Raw genomic sequence first — 21,504 nt, forward strand, 5'->3', positions numbered from 1 at the left:
CGCAACTGTACTCCTCTCCTCTCTACTCCACGCAACTGTACTCCTCTCCTCTCTACTCCACGCAACTGTACTCCTCTCCTCTCTACTCCACGCAACTGTACTCCTCTCCTCTCTGCGCAACTGTACTCCTCTCCTCGCTATTCCACGCAACTGTACTCCTCTCCTCGCTATTCCACGCAACTGTACTCCTCTCCGCTCTATTCCACGCAACTGTACTCCTCTCCGCTCCACTCTACTCCACGCAACTGTACTCCTCTCCTCGCTATTCCACGCAACCGTATTCTCCTCCTCTCCACTCTATTCCATGCAACTGTACTCCTCTCCTCTCTACTCCACGCAACTGTACTCCTCTCCTCTACTCCACGCAACGCAACTGTACTCCTCTCCTCTCCACTCCACGCAACTGTACTCCTCTCCTCTCCACTCCACACAACTGTACTCCTCTCCTCTCCACTCCACGCAACTGTACTCCTCTCCTCTCCACGCAACTGTACTCCTCTCCACTCCACGCAACTGTACTCCTCTCCTCTCCTCTCCACGCAACTGTACTCCTCTCCACTCCACGCAACTGTACTCCTCTCCTCTCCACTCCACGCAACTGTACTCCTCTCCTCTCCACTCCACGCAACTGTACTCCTCTCCTCTCCACTCCACGCAACTGTACTCCTCTCCTCTCCACTCCACGCAACTGTACTCCTCTCCTCTCCACTCCACGCAACTGTACTCCTCTCCTCTCCACGCCACGCAACTGTACTCCTCTCCTCTCCACGCCACGCAACTGTACTCCTCTCCTCTACTCCACGCAACTGTACTCCTCTCCTCTACTCCACGCAACTGTACTCCTCTCCTCTACTCCACGCAACTGTACTCCTCTCCTCTACTCCACGCAACTGTACTCCTCTCCTCTACTCCACGCAACTGTACTCCTCTCCTCTCCACTCCACACAACTGTACTCCTCTCCTCTCCACTCCACGCAACGCAACTGTACTCCTCTCCTCTCCACTCCACTCCACGCAACTGTACTCCTCTCCTCTCCTCTCCACTCCACGCAACTGTACTCCTCTCCTCTCCACTCCACGCAACTGTACTCCTCTCCTCTCCACTCCACGCAACTGTACTCCTCTCCTCTCCACGCAACTGTACTCCTCTCCACTCCACGCAACTGTACTCCTCTCCTCTCCACTCCACGCAACTGTACTCCTCTCCTCTCCACTCCACGCAACTGTACTCCTCTCCTCTCCACTCCACGCAACTGTACTCCTCTCCTCTCCACTCCACGCAACTGTACTCCTCTCCTCTCCACTCCACGCAACTGTACTCCTCTCCTCTCCACTCCACGCAACTGTACTCCTCTCCTCTCCACTCCACGCAACTGTACTCCTCTCCTCTCCACTCCACGCAACTGTACTCCTCTCCTCTCCTCTCCACGCAACTGTACTCCTCTCCACTCCACGCAACTGTACTCCTCTCCTCTCCACGCAACTGTACTCCTCTCCTCTCCACGCAACTGTACTCCTCTCCTCTCCACGCAACTGTACTCCTCTCCTCTCCACGCAACTGTACTCCTCTCCTCCACGCAACTGTACTCCTCTACTCCACGCAACTGTACTCCTCTACTCCACGCAACTGTACTCCTCTCCTCCACGCAACTGTACTCCTCTCCTCTACTCCACACAGCTATACTCCTCTCCTCTCTACTCCACGCAGCTGTACTCCTCTCCACGCAACTGTACTCTTCTCCGCTGTGCTCCTCTCCACTCTACGCAGCTGTACTCCTTTCCACTCCTCTCCGCTCTACTCCATGCAGCTGTACTCCTCTCTGCTCCGCTCCTCCCTGCTGTGCTCCTCTCCTCTCCACGCAGCATATTTCATGCTTAAATCTAACTCCTGTACCTCCTTTCATTTTCCCCCTCACTTCATGTTCAGAAGTTTATTTTTGCAGATATTAGATTTTGATTTCTTTTAAAGGGACTGGGAGACATGGTATTTAGTTAAAAAAAAAAAAAAACCTCAATCTGTAAAAACGGATCGCAAGATATACAAGGATGAATTACACAATTTAATTTTTTTTGGGGGGGAACGACACTTTCACATTATTTACTGCGATTAAGTTTCACAAGCGTCATTTTTCAACACAATTTCTCACACGGTGCGAGTTTTCCGGCACTTTAACAGATTCTCAGAGCACAAAATACGATTCAGTTCAAATTTATGTTGCACGTTGTAGGATTTTTATTTCCCCTCACGCTCGTATTTCAACTTCAAATTGTTCACAAAGACCATACAGAAACATTATACGCTTTTTAAAGGTCCCATGGCATGAAATGTTCACTTTCTGAGGTTTTTTAACGTTAAAATGAGTTCCTCTGACCTTCTTAAGTCACCCCAGTGGCTAGAAATTTCATAATGTGTAAACCAAACTATGCCCAACATTTGAGAATGGCGCGTCAAAACGGCGCGTTGATAAACTCTTCCCTTGCCTACGTCAGCAAGGGAGATGATCCCCACGCCCCCCCTCTGGATTCCCACCCACTGTATGGATTGTCCACCCAGTTGTAGTGAGGAGACCATAGAGGACACAACAACATGGCATCACCTAAGCAAGCGAAACATGGAAGTTGCGCTGTACATGGATGTGACAACACAGAAAGGAGTCTGTTTTTACTGCCGACGGGAGAGCCCCTGAAGACGCAGTGGCTTAATTTTATTTACTTCAATAATACGCCGTCGAGTCTACCTAAGACGGTGTATGTTTGTCGGAAGCATTTTCCTGATGAATGTTTCCACAACTTGGGACAGTACAGGGCAGGTTTTGCACATCAACTGTCACTGAAGCCTGGGTCCGTACCAAGCATCCCTGCCGCATCAGCCACAAACACCGAACAAGTAAGTGTATAACTGTTAAGTCGTTTTGCCGTGTTTTAAAATCGGTGCCACGTTAGCCTTGCAATGGCTACATTAGCTGTGCAGCTAACCGCTTCCTGCAGTTAGCCAGGTACTCTGCGCTACAAAACCAAAAAGCATGCAGCATGCTCTGTTATAATAGCCAATCAAAACAGTTTTTACAAAGACACCCACATTCTTTTTTTAAGTCACTCGTTCATTTTATTTGTTTGTTTGTTCAGTAAAAACCCAAACATTTATTGAATTTATTTTATTTCCTCGCGTCGCACCTTAATGACTTCAGCGCGCGGTATTTTTCCCTTCGCGGTTTGTTCCTTCTCTCTCGCCATAGTAAGACACCCACATCCGCTTGTTCTGACCCACTGGAGGTAGCGTCACAGTGCTGTTAGCCAATCAGAGGTAACACGTTTACATGTCATGAATATTAATGATAAGACCCGCCACCACCCCGCCTCCTGCTTCTCATTAGCAAAACGACGCACTGGGAAAGGGCTGAAATGGGGCTTTCTCCCAGGAGGCTATATCTACGTGCCGAGGGTTCATTTCGACAAAGGCTGCGGATATAACATCCGGAAACCTCCACGAACCCGTTTAAAGCATCAACAAACCACCATGCCATGGGACCTTTAAATATTGCACTACTTATGCCGCTTTTCCACTACAAACGCGGCTGAGCCGTGCCGTGCCGAGTCGAGCTGAGCAGGGCTGTTGGAGTTGCATTTCGACTACAACCGCGCTGAACCGTGCTGGCTGGAAGTGGGTGGACACATTGGGTGGAGTTAGCGAAAGTGGGTGGACGTCACGTGATGTCGTTAAGCAGCGCAAACAGTGACATCAGTGACAGTGGCGGAACAAGTCAGAGCCGGGCCGGGGGCGGGGCAAATGACCGGGCCCTTTATTAAAGCTTATCATAACATCATTTTAGGCTACAAAATGTCCGCAACTGCGGTGTTTACCAATTTCAACACTACCGGGTGCAACTATGTTATTTAGTACATCAAGTCCTTCAAACGAACATGTAACTCAGAAACAAAAAACATTAGGATACTGTACATGGCTCATAATAAAACATCAATAGCCTATACTGCGCACATTATTTGAAGGGCATACGAATGAGCGCTCAGAGGTTGCAACGGTGACAGGAAGAGTCAGAAATAAAAGGAGGGCGGTGCAAACCTCACTGAATGCACTGTGTTTACCAATTTCAACACTACGGGGTGCAACTATGTTATTTTGTACATTAAGTCCTTCAAACGAACATGTAACTCAGAAACAAAAAAACATTAGGTGACATACTGTACATGGCTCATAATAAAACATCAATAGCCTACTGCGCGCATCATTTGAAGGGCATACGACGAGCCTTGCGCTCCGCGAACTCGTCCACGATGCTCTGTATGTCACTGATTCAGTGATCCTTTAAGCGGTAGTCTCACGACCCGGATAGTAAACAATAAACATGGAGGACATGGAGTCGTTAGTGTTGCTGGTCTCGGTGCTGTGGCTTGTTGTTGCCGACAACGCCAACAGATACTGGCAAGAGCGTACAGATGAGGCGAGGCGCATAAGGCTTCAGAAATTCTCGCAATTCGTAATTATTCTCCTTCCGGGTTTGCGGTGTTTACAGATCCCAGCGCGCTCGCGGGGCGTGTGTGGGCATGTGAGGACACTCCTCCTCACCAATCAGTGCACAGGGGAGTGTCTGTTCACGCCCCCAGCCTCACTCGGCATGGCTTGGCTCGCTTCAGCCCCACTCCAAAACGGTGCGAGTTTTAGGGGCTAAGCAGGGCTGAAGCGAGCTGAGTCGTGCTGGTTTTTGGTAGTCGAAACACGAGCCGTGTCGGGCTGAAGTGAGCTGAAAAAGGGTAGTGGAAAAGGGCCATTACATATTGAACAGTTATTCCACGAAATCGAGTCGTACATGAGCTGACGGGCGACGAGGCACGTAGCACCAAGTTGGCTATACGCCGTATACGACGAGATTGAGTGGAATAACAGTTTTATTCTCTCCACATTCACTGGATTTTGAGAAACGGAGCATTTTTTTTTTTTTGCAAATTCGATAAATAACTTTACAGAAAACGTCTGACAAAATCATTTCTGCTTAGAATGTAAACAAACCGGCGAAATGACAGGAGCGATTTGTGAAAATTGTAATAATTCTTGGATTGGGGGGGACAAACACTCCAACCATCACATACTTTCATTCCATATTTTGTTGCTTTTTGGGGGGTTTTGTTTTCAAGTAGTTTTTATTTTGTCCTCAGTTGGCTCAGCAACGCACCGCCATTTTGTTTTTCCTCTACTCACAGTATACGAGCTGATATCCTAGTAGCAGAGTAGCCAAATCAGGGCGCGCGATTGTTCATATCCAGTGAATGTGGACCCAAAAAACAAAAAAAAAAGCAGGACATGATGTACTGTGTATCGAGGTGAAAACCTCTTCAGGTACAGCTCTAATGTTTTGCAGTGTTGCTTCAGATGTTTTTATAGTTAAAGCCACAGACCGACACTGAGACACGCCCCGAACCCTCAGCTGCATCCTCGGATCGCGTCGTTTTTTTACCTGGAAGTCACTTTGGAGAAAGTGTTGGTCAAATGTAAATGAAATGTAAATACAGACACAGACCTGTGGTTCTGCCTTCACCATCTTCGCCCGATTGGGAACACGTTTTTAAATAAACCCACAACAGGGAAGTTTCCAGAACTCTGTTCATAGGAGTTGTGAATCTACTAACATCTGTCCACAGCTCAGCAAACTGAACAACCTGTGAAGGCAGTAGGTTACCAGTCTCTGTGTCAATCATGTCTGGAAAAGCTAATCGAGTCTCTTTAAAGCTGTCCTGCCTTTCAGATTTTTCAAATGTAGGTCAAAAAAAAAAAAAAAAAAAATTTTCCCCGACACCCAGATATTTTTCATTTAGTGCAGGCTTTCGTCTAAACGGGGGAACAGGGGCGCTGCGCCCTCTTACTCTCGGCGTGCGCCCCCTTACCGACTCCGTGAAAACATCCCAGCAACACTACGTGACAATGTGTCTGATCATCAAATACGTTATAATTAGGGCTGGGTATCACCAGATACCTCACAATACGATACTATGGCGATATTTTGCCCACGATAACGATATTATCAGGGTACAGGGATTCTGCGATAATCGATATATTGCAAGAAATTTCAACCACATCACGATATCTGTGTCACTGAAGAAAATCAGAATTTATTGACCACTGTAAAATTACATTTCACATACATAACTACACACTCTTGCCAGACATATATTTGTCTCTATTCCACTGCTGGCAAAACCAAGAGTTGCTTCACTACAACATACAGAAAATTCCCATTTCTGTGCTAGTATTCTCAACTTTTCTGTAAGCATGGACACATCAGTGCTGCTTAACAAGCAGAATCAAATTGTTTTATGAAAAACTTAAAACTTGCACTGCAGACTGCACATACATTTCAGTGCTAACACTAATATCAATTTGTTCTTTGTAAACTTGAGAACATTTAACTTGTGCTTATTTTGCAGGAACAACACACTGTCTGAAACACATTGAAAAGTGCAGTGGGCATCTTAATTGGAGCGAAACAGGTTTTGCATTCTCTTTGTCCGGCTCACTTTTTTTTTTTTTTTTCTCTCCTTTCCTTTGGAATCCAAAGTGCCTCCAAACATCTGCCTTAAAGTTCGGCGGCGTCTCTAGGTTTATGTTAACAGCCATGCTTGCCTGTTTTTTTTTCCTCACTGCAACCGCCGGGGAAAAAAAGAGAAGACGAAGAGTGCCTTGCAGTGAGGGAGCGGCACAGCGACACCTCGCGGAGCGGAGGTGCGGAAGTCGTACTGGATTTACAACCCATCTGAAACATGCTTTTATTATTTGAAAAAATATCGATATTCAAATTTTGAGTATCGATATTGAATCGGAAGACAAAGTATCGCGATATATCGCCGTATCGATATTTTTGCACACCCCTAGATATAATTGCTCCAAAAATATTCCAATCATAGTAGATACACCGCCAGACGGTGCAAAAACAATCCGAATTGGCGTTTTCCAGACTGAGGCGCCATGTTGTTTAGTTGTTTACTTGTCGCGGCTGCTCTCGCGAGATTCGACATGGGTTACATACAAGGTCAGCTGACTTGTAGAGCGAGATTTCTCGAGACTGAATGACCTTTCACCCACCGGCACGGGAGCTTTTGACAAGTAGTTCGCGAGTTGTTTTTGTTGACACTTGGGCATTTAAAGATGTCATCCCGCGGCACGAAGCGGAAGAAAGCCAAAGACTGTCCGGGGCAGAAGAAGATTACTTCTTTCTTTTTCAATGTTGACAGACAATTTGTTACAATTTCCCTCTCAGATAGCCTCAGAATGTCCCATTGGAGCATTTTTCAAAGGCTTTGCACGCCGGGGGGGGGACAACCGGCACCATCCCCCCCCCCCCGCTTCGCTCCCTCACCATGGTGAGCGCCCTCATACTAAATTTTTCTAGAAAAAACCCTGTAGTGGACCGAAACCTACCGAATTTGAATCGCAAACTTCCAATTTTATTAGGTTTTTTTTTTAAAAATAGAACAGTGAATGAATTTCTCTCCACGTGGCCCTAAATTCTCTGCTATTTTTTCCTGCTTCACCATGACGCAATACAAGATACTACGTCCATGCATCATGTGGTGGGCTTTCCCCGTTCACGCAAGGCAAACAATTGTGGGATACAAATTTGAAACAGGAGAGAAAAATGGAGGACGCGAGTGTGTGAATGAAACGTGAAAGACCGACTACAGTAACGGAAAGAAAGCGAGAAGAAAAGACGTTATGTTATATACGAAGGAAAGGAAACGCAGGACCAAACTAATAAATATCGGCGCTCAGCGAGCACCTCGGTGTGATCAGCTGTTCGTTTAGCGACAGAATGATGGAACTGTCAGTGCACGCTCAAAGGGAAACCTGTGGATGGCAGTAATGCAACACTGTGGATGCCAGCTGCCGTAAAACCCAAAAGAAGAAGGTAAACCTGCGCATGCGCACACGGACTTCCTCTGTCTGCTTGACTGCGCGAAGCGAGCGATTTCATGCACATTATTTGCTTTAATCCCCTCAAATTAAGTAACTTCCCAGCCACAGAATGGCCTGATATTTTGTCAGATATTACAGAAATAAACATATCACAATGACCACATTTCAGACGGAACTAAATTTCACCGGTTTTATGAAATCGAAAGGCCGTCTCGCTTTAACGTCAGCCGTTCTCAGGAAAACGCCTTTGTTTTAAGGTGAACATACCAGACAGACATCGCACCGTAACAAAACTTGTCACACAGATTCAGGACACGGAGCTTCATTCCGCACAGACAAACCTGTCCGAACACATCTGTTATCTCACACACACAAGCGCATGATGGAGCTGCTCTGTGCAGGCCGTGTGATGACCCCGCCCTCTATAGAAACTCACTGAAGCTTGACTGGAGACAATCGTCGCCTGTTTGGACCGAGATTAGAGAAGAAGTCGGGGGAGACACGACTGATTGCATAGAATGACTGAATATATCCACCTCAAAAAACACCCTGCATCAACAAGACCTTTTTTTTTTTAAACAGTAAACACAGACAAAACACTGATATGTTTTCAGCCAGAGCGTCTGGGTAAACACCTTTCGTGAAACAACTGTTCATCAGCTGCGTGATGATTTTCCCTTCTCTAATTAAACCCATTAGTGAAGCCCCACACACAAAAAACGCTCAGGCGTACGCGCATCTGCGTATTAGATGTGACAGCGATCAATTTACACGTCATTACATTTGACAGAACAATTTGATCAGCACACTTACACACGTAATCAGATTATGCAAAAACTCCAGAGTCTCCAGGAGTCAATAACAACATTTCTTCCAGTAGCGCTTAGTTTAACGACATTTACAGTCACGAGGCAGCAGAGAGGCACTGAGTTTTTAATCTTCCAACAGCTTCGTTTTCTTTATCCATTATCTTGTCAGTTGATATTTACTCACCGAGCCGACACTTTTACGGAAGATATTTTAGAGTTATAACCAGGGCTTTGAACCAGAATTTTTTTCCTATGGGTTCGTTCCGAACAGAAACGGAATTAACGTTTCCGGTTTTGGGTTCCACCAGTAAATAGACGTTCCCGAACCGGTTAGAACAAAAAAATTTCATTCCCGGAACGGTTAATTACGTTCCCTGTCAGCTGTTTAACAAATGGCTATAAAATTATGTCTCTGTCTCATCCAGCTTAAGACAAATGTAGGCCAATGGAGCACTTGCATGTGACGTCACAGCCGATCCAGATTGTGACAGACGCCATCTTGTAGGTCAAACGCCATATTCCACCTTCTACTTCTACCTTTTCTTCTGGAAAACCCTACTATATACAATTCTACTACAACGGCTACGGCTACAAGCTCTCCCTACCTGTGCACGTTTTTTATGTTTTTTGTGTGTATTTTTGCGTGTTGTTCGTCTGTACCGGACTTCAAGATCCACTACAACCGTATGGACTTACTGGACATTGGTTTCCAGCAGAAAATGACGGTTTGTAGCGATTTCCATGGCATGCACAACATTCCGGACGAGATAGCGAGACCAGCGGGGTCTCCGTGGATTGTTATCAGAAGCAAAGCGAAGGAGGCGGCGTTGGGAGAGGAAGCAAAAGCGAGGCTGTAGAGCCGGCCTGTTGACTAAGCTCAGAAAACAGTCACTCAAACCTCCACTGCTAAGCCTCTACCTCTCCAACGCCAGATCCATGTAAACAACACGGACGATTTGGAATTACAGCTGGAATTACCTTATTCTATTCTATAATCGGCTGGTCAGTGCTATACTCAATACTTAAGTGACTTACCCATCCAATGAGGATTCTTGTTTACAAGATGCCACATCTGAGTCGCTGACAAATCCTGAATTTCTGTAAAGATAACTGTGCAGAGATTTATAAGCACGCAGTGCTTCACCACTGAACAGCGAGGGAAAGTTAATGAGGTAATCATACACGTCTGGGTATTCCACCGCTGGCAATTCAAAATCCGGTCGTGAAAACTCCGTCCGGTAAGCCATAAGGGTCACTAATCTGTAGATCGTTTATTTTAGACATATATCTAGTTATCTGTTCATTAGAAAAATGAGCCGTGTAGTCCGTCGGTTGAAATTGATCCATTCTGTACACGAGTGCAGCAGTATTCAGCGGTGTTTTTGACCGACAAGATGGCGGTTGTGTACTTTCCGGTCACGTGACTGCAAGATCTCTATTCTATTACAACCTTCATTAAATAAGACAAGAAATAATTCAAAACAATTATTTCAAATGTTGGCGATTTGGATTCTCAGTATGTCTTCCCATCTACACAAACAGAAAAAGTGCCAAAAATGAAAGATAATTCGTTTAGTGTGTTACCAAAGGCTAGTCAGGCCCTATGCATTGATAGGCTAACAGAGGTTAACGTCATTTAATGTTCGCGAGCCTCTCATTAACGTGGACAAATATATTGATATCGTGTTTGAAATTGACGTTTTTGAATAACGACAGACTGCAATATTTACCTCTTATTTAAGATGTGGAGACGTGATAGTAGTCCACCCTCCCGCTCTCTCCATTCAGTCAGCGAACGTCACACAGGAAGTGAACCCCAGCAGGTCATAGAAACTTGCGCAGGAGAAGAATGACTTTTTATTTGTAGGCTACGGAAACTTTGAGGAACGAAATAAAAACCGGTATTAACCGGTTACCATTATTTTTAATAAGCGTTTCTGTTCCGGAACATAAAAAATAATAAAGTTTCTGGTTTCGTTTCTGTTCCATGTGAAATAGAAAAAGTTCCCGGTTTTCGTTTTCGTTCCTTGAACCGGTTCAAAGCCCTGGCTGAAACCTCACCCTTCTTAACAACTTTAGCCAGAAAGGGTTCAAGCCTTCGAACATAGATAATTTCTCACCAGCCTTCTGCTGTATGAGACGGAAAGAAAAATACAGGTCTTCGCCAGACTCTGGAGATCCAAATGCACTATCCAGTGCATCCAAACACTCTTCAGGGTCAGCACTAGGCTTGCTGAGGCACAACGACTTCACGACCTCTAAAGCAGGACCACTTAAACACTCTAATATCCGGCGTCTCTTCTCTTGCTCAGATAATTCACTCTCCTGAACCATTAATGACTCCTCCCCAGCTGGGGTGGGAATGATACCTGAGAAGATCCTAAGATGGCGATAACCGTGACTTTCAGTCACGGAACATAAAAATTAATAAAGTTTCTGGTTTCGTTTCTGTTCCATGTGAAATAGAAAAAAAAGTTCCCGGTTTTCGTTCCTTGAACCGGTTCAAAGCCCTGGTTATAACTGAGCAGAGTTTACAGTTTAGACCAGCGCTAAGGGCCTTCCTCAAGTGGCAGCTTGGCAGTCAGGGGATTTAAACTCTCAACCTTCCGATTACATTTACTTATTTGGTTGATGTTATTCTTCACAGCGGGAAAGACTTACAACTAGAAAACCACCGATTCTCTTTTAGTTCAAAAGATAAAACTGGTGAGGTGTTTATTTCTGTAATATCTCACAAAATATCAGGCCATTCTGTGGCTGGGAAGTTATTTAATTTGAGAGGATTAAAGCAAATAATGTGCATGAAATCGCTCGCTTCGCGCAGTCAAGCAGACAGAGGAAGTCTGTGTGCGCATGCGCAGGTTTACCTTCTTCTTTTGGGTTTTACAGCAGCTGGCATCCACAGTGTTGCATTACTGCCATCTACAGGTTTACCTTTGAGCGTGCACTGACAGTTCCATCATTCTGTCGCTAAACGAACAGCTGATCACACCGAGGTGCTCGCTGAGCGCCGATATTTATTAGTTTGGTCCTGCGTTTCCTTTCCTTCCTATAGAACATAACGTCTTTAATTCTTGCTTTCTTTCCGTTACTGTAGTCGGTCTTTCACGTTTCATTCGCACACTCACGTCCTCCATTTTTCTCTCCCGTTTCAAATTTGTATCCCACAATGCCTTGCGCGAACGAGGAAAGCCCACCACGTGATGCATGATGTAGTATCTTGTATTGCGTCATGGTGAAGCAGGAAAAAATAGCAGAGAATTTAGGGCCATGTGGAGAGAAATTCATTAATTGTTCTATTTTTTAAAAAACTAATAAAATTCGAAGTCTGTGATTCGAATTCAGTAGCTTTCGGTCCACTAAACAAAAATAATATTTGGGTATCGGGGAAAATTCTTTTTATGACCTATGCTTGAAAAATCTGAAAGGCAGTACAGCTTTAAAGTGGAAGAAACTAGATATAGACTGTGACTAAAGTCACAGTGATTGGCACTAGCTCTTACAAACCGGGACGTCTGGTCACTGTACCCGAAAGATCCAGAACGGTGAGAGATAGAATGATGCTTAGTGAGGAAAAGTTGCAGCCTGTCGCCCTGAGCAAAATAAAAAAAAGCTGAATTCCCCCCCCCCAATCATGAAAATTGACAGTCATAAGTGATTGAAAAAAAAATAATCCCGTGTTTTCATGGATCGTTCCGGATCAGTGATCCAGATCAGCACCAAAAGTCATAGCAATGTAATTCAGCCCAGAGGGACTCATGTGAAATGTAACGATTGGTTTACAGCTCAACAGAGCAGTTAAAAGGACATTGACAGATCATTATTACATGACAAGCATTTAGCAGACGCTCTTATCCAGAGCGACGTACACTATGCCCAGAGCAGCCTGGGGAGCAGGTGGGGGTTAGATGCCTTGCTCAAGGGCACTTCAGCTATTCCTGCTGGTCCAGGGAATCAAACCGGCAACATTTTGATCCTAAAGCTGCTTCTCTAACCATCACACCATGGCTTCTCTTTGTCCGTCATTCTCAAACATTCTGGTTCACCGGTAATAATTCAGTGCAATGTCAAATTTTCATCTTTAGTTGCCTCGCACTTGACACGAGGCGGTAATAATTTTGGGTGATTTTGAAATCCTCTGGTCTTTAGTACGTTCGGTTGTATCACATATCAGATGTTCAAGTACGACCTTGAATCTTTCCTCCAAAGTACAATGAAAAGCTGAACTGAAGCGCTTCACGCAGTGTTGTAGTCGAGTCACTAAACCTCGAGTCCAAGTCCAGTCTCGAGTCCCCAGTGCTCACGTCATTAAAAAAAAAAAAAAACTGAGTCAAGTCTGAGAAAACTCCAACCGCACCATTCGACAGTGGCTGTTTTAGCGCCGTTAACATTAGTTTGCTCCTGAACAGGTGAATGTGCTTCTCTTTATCAGGGAGTGTGAAGTATTCTGTCAGAGATGGTTGGGAGACGGATGTAAGTGCAGAAGGTGTGTTTATTAATACAAGCGAAGACGGTAAACGATCCAGAACGGCAGGCAAAATCTTACAATGGTGAAACAGGTGATAGGTCGAGCGAGGCACAAACAGGCTATCGTAGACTCGGCAGAATCAAAGACGAGAAACAGGAAATCAGGGATCAGGAAACCAAACAAGGAAATAAGGCTCGGTAATGTATCAGCAACGCAACTCAATACTTCGCAAAGCGAGTGCGTTTTCACAGTTTTTATATCGGCGCGCTGATTGCTGGGTTTCACGTGACGTCACACCCGCCTCATTAGTTACTCAAAACTTGAGCTGGTGGTCGACCAAAGATCAGTTTGTACAGAGAAGGTGCATTGCTCGCATGAAAGATGCCTTACGCTTGCGTTGTTTTAGGTTGTTCGAATCGATCAAATCATGAAACTGATAAAAGTTTCTTCAGGGTTCCCTGTGAACTAATAAAAAAAGGGTGAATGAACACAGGATTTCACAAAAAGACGTCAAGAAAGGTGGCTTTCGAACCTCTCAGTGAAATCGAAGGGAGTCGAGTCAAAGCATGCTCGAGTTTGCATGCAGTGATCACTTGGTGAAAGGTTTGTATTTCCCTCTCAGCTCTGTCCTTAGTGTTTTCCAAGTACTTTTCTTGCTGTGTGTCGTTATTTTACGGTACTTTTTTTAGTCACGAAGCGCTAAAGTCCCCAGCTGTTTCATTATTCACTCCTCACAAAGTCCATATGCATGAAGGCCACGACAAAATTCTTCCCCAGCCGTACAGTTACAATGCGCCGTGATCACTTCTCCGTCTTGTTTAACTAAGATCCAGGTCTTTAAAGGGGTTTCTGATGATCTTTGTGAATGATTTAGCTGAGAGATAAGAGACAACACAAGTGAGAATCAAGCCAACTGTTGTCTGTTTACACTTCAACTTGCAGCGCTTCGTTGTAAAGACACGAACGAAAAGCTTAAAAAACATACTCACACGGGCAAAAACAATCCAGGATTCATTGGGCAGCGACTTGATCCCGAGGTCCTTTACCCAGCCACATACAAAAAAATTGTAAGCCTCCGTACTCTTCCACGCTTTCATCTGTTTTGCGGTGTAGAAGGACGTCTGCAACACCAGATAGTTCGAGATGTCGGGGAACTCGACTGAAGGGTAGTTTTCCAGATCGTATGACAAATCCTTCTTTCCCAGACTGTAGGGGTCGATTCCACTGCACAGAGCAATCTTCTGAATATATCTAAAGCCAGCAGTGGCTTCTAGATTACAAGCGTACTCTGATAAATTATCGCTAGGTGTTTGCACTACGGCAGCCGTTTTATTTTTTTGCTAGAAAAGTCACGTGACTGAAACCCAAGAATTGTGCCTTAATCCTGTGCAGGTGTGAGTCGTTTACAGTGCATGCGGTCCGGGGCGCGCCTGAGAGCAGGGATGAGAATGGGACATTTAAAAAAAAAAAAAAAAAAAACTCTGAAATGCCTGGCCGGTCTAGGGGGCATTTGCCCAATTCACAATCCCCCTTTCCCACACACACACATATATACACACTAATTTTATATATGAGTGATTCCACGCTTATGGGTACTGAAATGGGGACATGAACTTATTCACCTAAAACCATTTCTTTTTTTACCATCAGGTCACAAAACATGTAATCTTTAATGAATGATATGTTAAAAGATAACTTTAATTTTCTGAGATGTAATAAAAACATATTTATATGCCAAAGTCAAGCCTACGAGTTCCAAAATGATGTCTGTTACATTACTTCTGTTACGATTGTCCATCTCGCGTCTGTTACAAATTAATTACAATCTAGCTATATACCATGTTAATCTTATTGAAAGAATGTGTATGTTTATTCTACTACACATGTTTATTAATTATATTTGCTAAAACATCACCTTCCTACGTTTCAAAAAGTAATTCTACATTGTTAAAATTGAGAATATATATATGTCCACAACACTCCTGTTACGTTCTGACTTTGGCATATAAATATGTTTTTATTACATCTCAGAAAATTAAAGTTATCTTTTAACATATCATTCATTAAAGATTACATGTTTTGTGACCTGATGGTAAAAAAGAAATGGTTTTAGGTGAATTTTTAAAAATAAGTTCATGTCCCCATTTCAGTACCCATAAGCGTGGAATCACTCATATATGAATGTTTTCAAATTCAATGATGGTTTAAAGCGTTTATAAACTTTGAGATATATATATATATATATATATATATATAGTTGCAAGGATGGACGGCAGTGGAGCAGAGAGAGAGCCAGAAAACTTCTTCCTCCAAAAATATATTTTTTATTTTTTCCATTTTCAAAACTTTTCTTAAAATAGTGCAAATATTTACAGTGCACCAACCAAAGGGTCAAATTACCAAAAAGAAAACTATACAAAGAAAATAAGAAAACACAAAAATAAAGAGGCTTCAAGTTTGCCAGACTAAATCAAAAAAGACCCCGAACAAAACTATTAGTCAGCCAAACCACAGCACCTTCAAACAAGACGTTCCAACCACAACTGAGGCTCTGGAGCTACTGCAGAGCTTACATACCCGCAGCCCCGCCCACAGTTGAGCCCAAATTGCAAAATTAATCAATCAACTAAATAATGACATCCTAAATACAAAATAACAATTTAAAGAAACAAACAAAATATACAAAAATCCAAAATAATTTTCTTTAATCAAAAACCCTTCAGTGCATAGTAAAATGCATGTTTCCCCAACACCAGTAAAACACCCCCGTTAAAATAGTCTGTTCTACCAAACACCCGCGAAACCCCTCCATAAGCCAATGGTACAGTCCCTCGGTTTCTCACAACAAACAGGAAGTGTGTGGAGTTCGCGTGATGAGTTACTAAAAACTATTTTGTGTTATAAAAATGTTAGAACTAAATAAACTTGACGTTAGAAATAACCGGTTTGTACGTGTTTCCTAGACCAGAGACAATGCTTAACAGATGGGAGATGAAAATGCTTAGAAATGTGTGATGCGTTTTACATCTGAGTGGAGCCAAACAAATGTTACTAGAATGCCGGTAGGCCTTTCCCTGCACTCGCAACAAATGCTGCTCTCGTTAGAAACTACGGCAAACGGTCGAGTATGAAATGCTTGAAAACCAGTAATACCCATACAGAAAACAGTAATGGAAATGAAGTGCAACTCACAGCGACGGGTCAGCCAAGATGTTTGAACGTTGCCGGCAGATTGCTGCCTATGCGCTGTGAGCTTGCGTGAGAGGTGTGCGTGTGTGAAGGTGTGTGCGCACGAGCATCACAGCTCACTCCGTGACATACACAGAACCTTTCCCGGCACGTCCACTTTTCGGACATGTTCCGTCAGGTACGTCGTCTGTGTCCCTATCTGCACGGTAACGCTACTATTGAGCCATGCCCATCGGAAACAGTCCTTTATCCCGTTCGATTTATCAATTTCCCTGGCATGATCCTCATTTTTGCGGTCCAAAACTTTCGCCATATTGGCAAAGTAACTTTGAAAACTAACCAAAATAATTAGAACTTAAGAAGTGATCAAAACCGTGTACGTATAGCTTGTTTCTCCGTGAATTGTAGAAGTGAGATGAAACTAGCGCCAAAACATTGCCGGAAATTGTTGTGAGTTGTCGTTAGCGTAAATATTGAAGAAAGCAATGACGATTTCCGTTATCACAGCTGCAACTAATTTTGCGATGAGCGCTGCCGAAAGATGCTGGCGGGCGGTCGGTCATGCCTGCTTGTGCCACCACAAGCCTCGCCTCGCACCGACCCCTACCCCCAAAATTTTCTCAACGGATTTACACGTTTCACAAAAATGACATTTTCAGCGGGAAAAACTCGGAATTCCGCAGATCCACGGAAGACTCTCACAGGGATGAGAATTTATCTGATGCACACACCAAGGCGCGCAAGTGTGACACTCTTGCACGAAATTAGTATAAAAATTCATGTAGATGTCAATATAAATATTTCACGCCAAAGTATTATGGCATGTTACAAAAAATAAAGAAAAAACCCGAGTCCTCGGCTCTAATTTACAAGTCCGAATGCAGTTAATGCACGAGTCTGAGTCCAAGTCATCAGTGCTCAAGGCCAAGTCAAGTCATGAGTCCTTAAAATTAGGACACGAGTCGGACTCGAGTACTACAAGCCTGGCTTTAGGTCAAGAATGCATTTGTTGCTGAATATATTAACTTCAACATGAAATGGAAACAGAATCGAAACCACTCGTATTTCGGAGCAAAATCACAAAAAAATCTATAAAAAAAAAAGTTTCTCTTCTCCTGCTTGTTATATTTTGGCTTTTGTTGATCTTACAAGGCAACATTATGATCAAACTTAGTTCAAGTCAATTCAATGATGAGACTAAACCACCTGAAGATGGGGCGAATACACTGAGGGCTAAACCACCGTAATTCAAAATAACTAAGAATGACTACTGTATGTACCAAAAGTATTTATTTTTCCATGTTCAGTCGAGAAAAGGTGGCGTTTTAGTCAGCTACGCTTCTGTCAAAATTAAATCAGGCCATTTTAACCTGAAGTCGAGAACACAAGCGTTAAAGCAGATACGCAGAACCATGGCCTCACTTTCGTTTATACATGCCTTGAGACCTCAGGAATGGCACAGGAATCGTTTTAAGCGTCAACAATAAATCTAATATAGTAATTTTTACGATGAAAGTGATTTATATAGGTAGCAATCTGAGTGAATGACCTTGACGTCCGTAACGTCACAGCAGGGAGTCTATCGGTCTCATCGCCATTTCCGCTATACTAAAACACAGAGCTGACGGCAACTCCGATCCTCTATTTTGAGCTAATTTATCGCCATGCCACGTAGATGTGTTGCTGGTGGGTGCAGCAACACGACAGAAGGTGGATTTACGTTGCATTCATGGCCCAAGAATGTTCGAACTGCAAAGATTTGGATGCATTTTGCGAGAAGTTCACGGGCACATTGGGCACCTACGAAGTGGTCTCTCCTCTGCTCTGCACATTTTACTGAAGACTCGTACGAGACCTCTGATCTGTTGAGGAGCGTTGGCTATAAGCCCGGATTGAAAGAGGGTGCAGTACCAACAATTAAAGAAAAAGAAAACTACAAGGAAAGGAAAGTAAGCTCAGTTGCACCAGTTCTCCCGGAGTGGGAGCCGAGGGTTGTTGGTAAAACCCGGGATGTAACGGGACATGACATATCTCTCGGGCAGTGACCTCCCCGCAGTTGTTGCTAAAACCGGTGGCGTTTTGTCCCGTCCCGGGTTTTAGTAATTGCCTGAGCAGAGCAGTAATGACGGAGTACACAGTATGGAGAAAATGGAGAACGAGTGGACCAGCCGTCTGATTTCTCCGCTGGATATGCTCGCCTCAGCAGCAACATCTTGCCCTTATGTGGAAGAAGCGAATGAACGGAGAACTGAACGAACAACTGAAAGTCAGATTGTTTCAAAACAATCGGCCACAAGATCGGCCTTCAAGAAGCGAGAACACAGACGGGTAAGCTCCGACTCTCATTTGGACACAAAACAACAAAACGTTTACCTGCATTTAGATTAATACATGTAACTTGTATTGTGTGTTTAAGTTACCGGTATAAGATTATTTAATTTGCTTCAGAATGTGATTGTCTCAGTTCATCTGATTATTTAATTAGCCTTTTACGTTTTATCAGTGAAAATGCATGCATGTACATGTATGTTGCATAAGTTATAACACCCATCCTGTTTTAATGAGAGTCAACCCACAATCAGTGAAGTCAAATCAGTCTTAGTTGAGCGAGTCGGTAACGGGATTTCTTACTTTCACCATAAATTTTTATTTATATGACTTTGGTCTATAGCTGTAAAAGGCCTCGGCCTTAAAACCGGTTCCCGCTGTGACGTCACGCGCTCAGGGCTGGCTGGCTCAGCGGGGCAGCTCCAATGCCAACGTTGCGGTCGATTTTAACTCAAAAATATTTTTTTTACTCCCGTTTATGCAGCATACAAGAGTCAAGGATGGCGATACTATCCACTCAGAAACGTATTTAAAAATAAATGGTTCTATGTATCTGCTTTAAGGTATTCACTAATCACTGATTAACTTCATGTCTGCTTGCATCTCACCCTTCTGTTAAAAAGTGTGAAATAATAGGTGATTAATGGTGTAAAAGCACCTCCAGCTCCCTCTTCCCCTCCTCCGCCCAGTCTATTGTAACGCTCAGAGCTCAGTGGGAAGCTGATGGACGCAGGCCGAAGACTGAAATCTGAACCTGCACACCTGGCTGCATGACAAAAGACCAGCTAACCAAGTGCCAATGGTCTGCAAACATGATAAACACACACACACACCCCTCTTACAGACCTCATACACAGTGTTAATAATAACAACCGGAAGCCTTTTCCTGGTCACTGGGGTGGCACTGGGAGGTGTACACCTTTACCTGGACGTGTATGCGACTGCAGCGCAGCTTTAGCGTCCAGGTGAAGGAGTCGTATTAATACAGGGACCAAAGATAAAGGGGTCACCAGAGTGAAGCTCCAGGGACAGGCTGGGAGTATAATCATCAAACCACATCGACGACTAAAGCTCATCCTGTTGGTGTTGGTTCAGTTCAAAAGGTCGAAGTTTCGGTGTTTTGAAGGCAACACAAGGAGTTTTACTTATTCAAGCATCTCAAACCAAACGCGTGAGGATTAACAGCTCGTGCGTACACAAAGAAATTATCATCTCTAGACATTTTTTCTATGCATGAAGAGAAACAAAAGTAAGCACTCAGACACACTGTCGCCAAAACACAGGCATGCACGCATGTGCACAGAGAGAGAGAGACACACACAAACAGAGAGAGAGAGAGAGAGAGAGACACACACACACACAGAGAGAGAGAGACACACACACACACAAACAAAACTGAGAGAAAGAGAGACACAGAGTGTGAGTGACACAGAGAGACACAGACACACAGAGGGACATACAGAGATAGACACACAAAGAGATAGAGAGACAGACAGACAGTTAGATAGACAGACAGGAGATAGAGAGACAGACAGACACAGACAGAGAGACAGACAGAAAGAGAGAGACAGACAGAGCATGCGAGAGACACACACAGACAGACACAGAGATAGAGAGACACAGTTAGACACAGACAGATAGACAGGCAGATAGACACAGACAGACAGATACAGACAGACAGAGAAAGACAGACAGAGACACAGACAGATAGACACAGACAGAGATACAGACAGACAGAGAAAGACAGACAGAGACACAGACAGATAGACACAGACAGACAGAGAAAGACAGACAGAGAAAGACAGACAGAGACACAGACAGATAGACACAGACAGACAGAGAAAGACAGACAGAGACACAGACAGATAGACAGGCAGATAGACACAGACAGAGAGAGCATGCGAGAGACACACACACAGCTAGAGAGCATGCGAGAGACAGAGACAGACAGACACACACAGACAGAGACACACAGACAGAGAGGACGCGAGAGAGACACACAAAGAGAAAGACACAAAACAGAGTGAGTGTGTAAGAAAGTGTGTGAGAGAGAAAAAAAGTGTGTGTAAGAGAGAGAGAGAGAGAGAGAGAGAGAAAGTGTGTGTGTGTGTGTGTGTGTGTGTGAGAGAGAGAGAGAGAGAGAGAAAGTGTGTGTGTGTGTGTGTGTGTGTGTGTGTGTGAGAGAGAGAGAGAGAGAGAGAGAGAGAGTGTGAGTGTGTGTGTATATACACCGTGTCCCGACAAACAGTATAAGCCGTGAATAACTCACCGGGCAGTGCGGGGTGGACGCGCTCCTCGCCGGGCAGTAAGGGGTGGACGCGCTCCCGGCCTCGGCTCTCCGCTCCGCTGCGCTGCTGCTGAGTTTCAGACCCACACACTGCTGGCTGGGGGGGGCGGGGCTACTCCCGGACACACACACACTCCGCCATGACTCACTCTGAGTTTCAGCCCCAGCTCACACTCCACAACACCGCAAGCGCTCGGGGTTAATCACACAACCTCTCGGCCTCCATCCCTCTCCCAGTCCCCCTCTCTCTCTCTCCCAGTCCCTCTCTCTCCCAGTCCCCCTCTCTCTCTCTCACACGGCTTGTGGGCTTTTTCTTTGGGTTTTTTTAAATCCCCGCCTACATACTGTAAACCACGCCCACCGGCACTATGATTTGCTCTTGCCTCCAGTTCAACAGATTCTTTTTGTTTTTTCCGCAAAACTATTTAAATCACATCACTACAGTCTTGCCTGTCTGTGTATGTTTTTCATGTTTATACTTAGATTTAAAAATTTCCAC

At 44.3% G+C, this 21,504-nt stretch overlaps 1 protein-coding gene across 1 annotated transcript in view; it reads right to left on the reverse strand.

Moving 5' to 3' along the window:
• LOC132892044 (activin receptor type-1-like) overlaps positions 1–21,294 on the reverse strand; it is a 245,534-nt gene extending 224,240 nt beyond the window's left edge. Inside the window, exon 1 of the mRNA XM_060930371.1 lies at positions 20,988–21,294. The gene's annotated coding sequence lies outside the window, so the exon portion shown is untranslated. The remainder of the gene's footprint in view (positions 1–20,987) is intronic.
• Positions 21,295–21,504: the final 210 nt, after the last annotated feature.

The sequence above is a fragment of the Neoarius graeffei genome, chromosome 9, assembly GCF_027579695.1.
Source record: "Neoarius graeffei isolate fNeoGra1 chromosome 9, fNeoGra1.pri, whole genome shotgun sequence".
NCBI classification, from domain to species: Eukaryota; Metazoa; Chordata; class Actinopteri; order Siluriformes; family Ariidae; genus Neoarius; species Neoarius graeffei.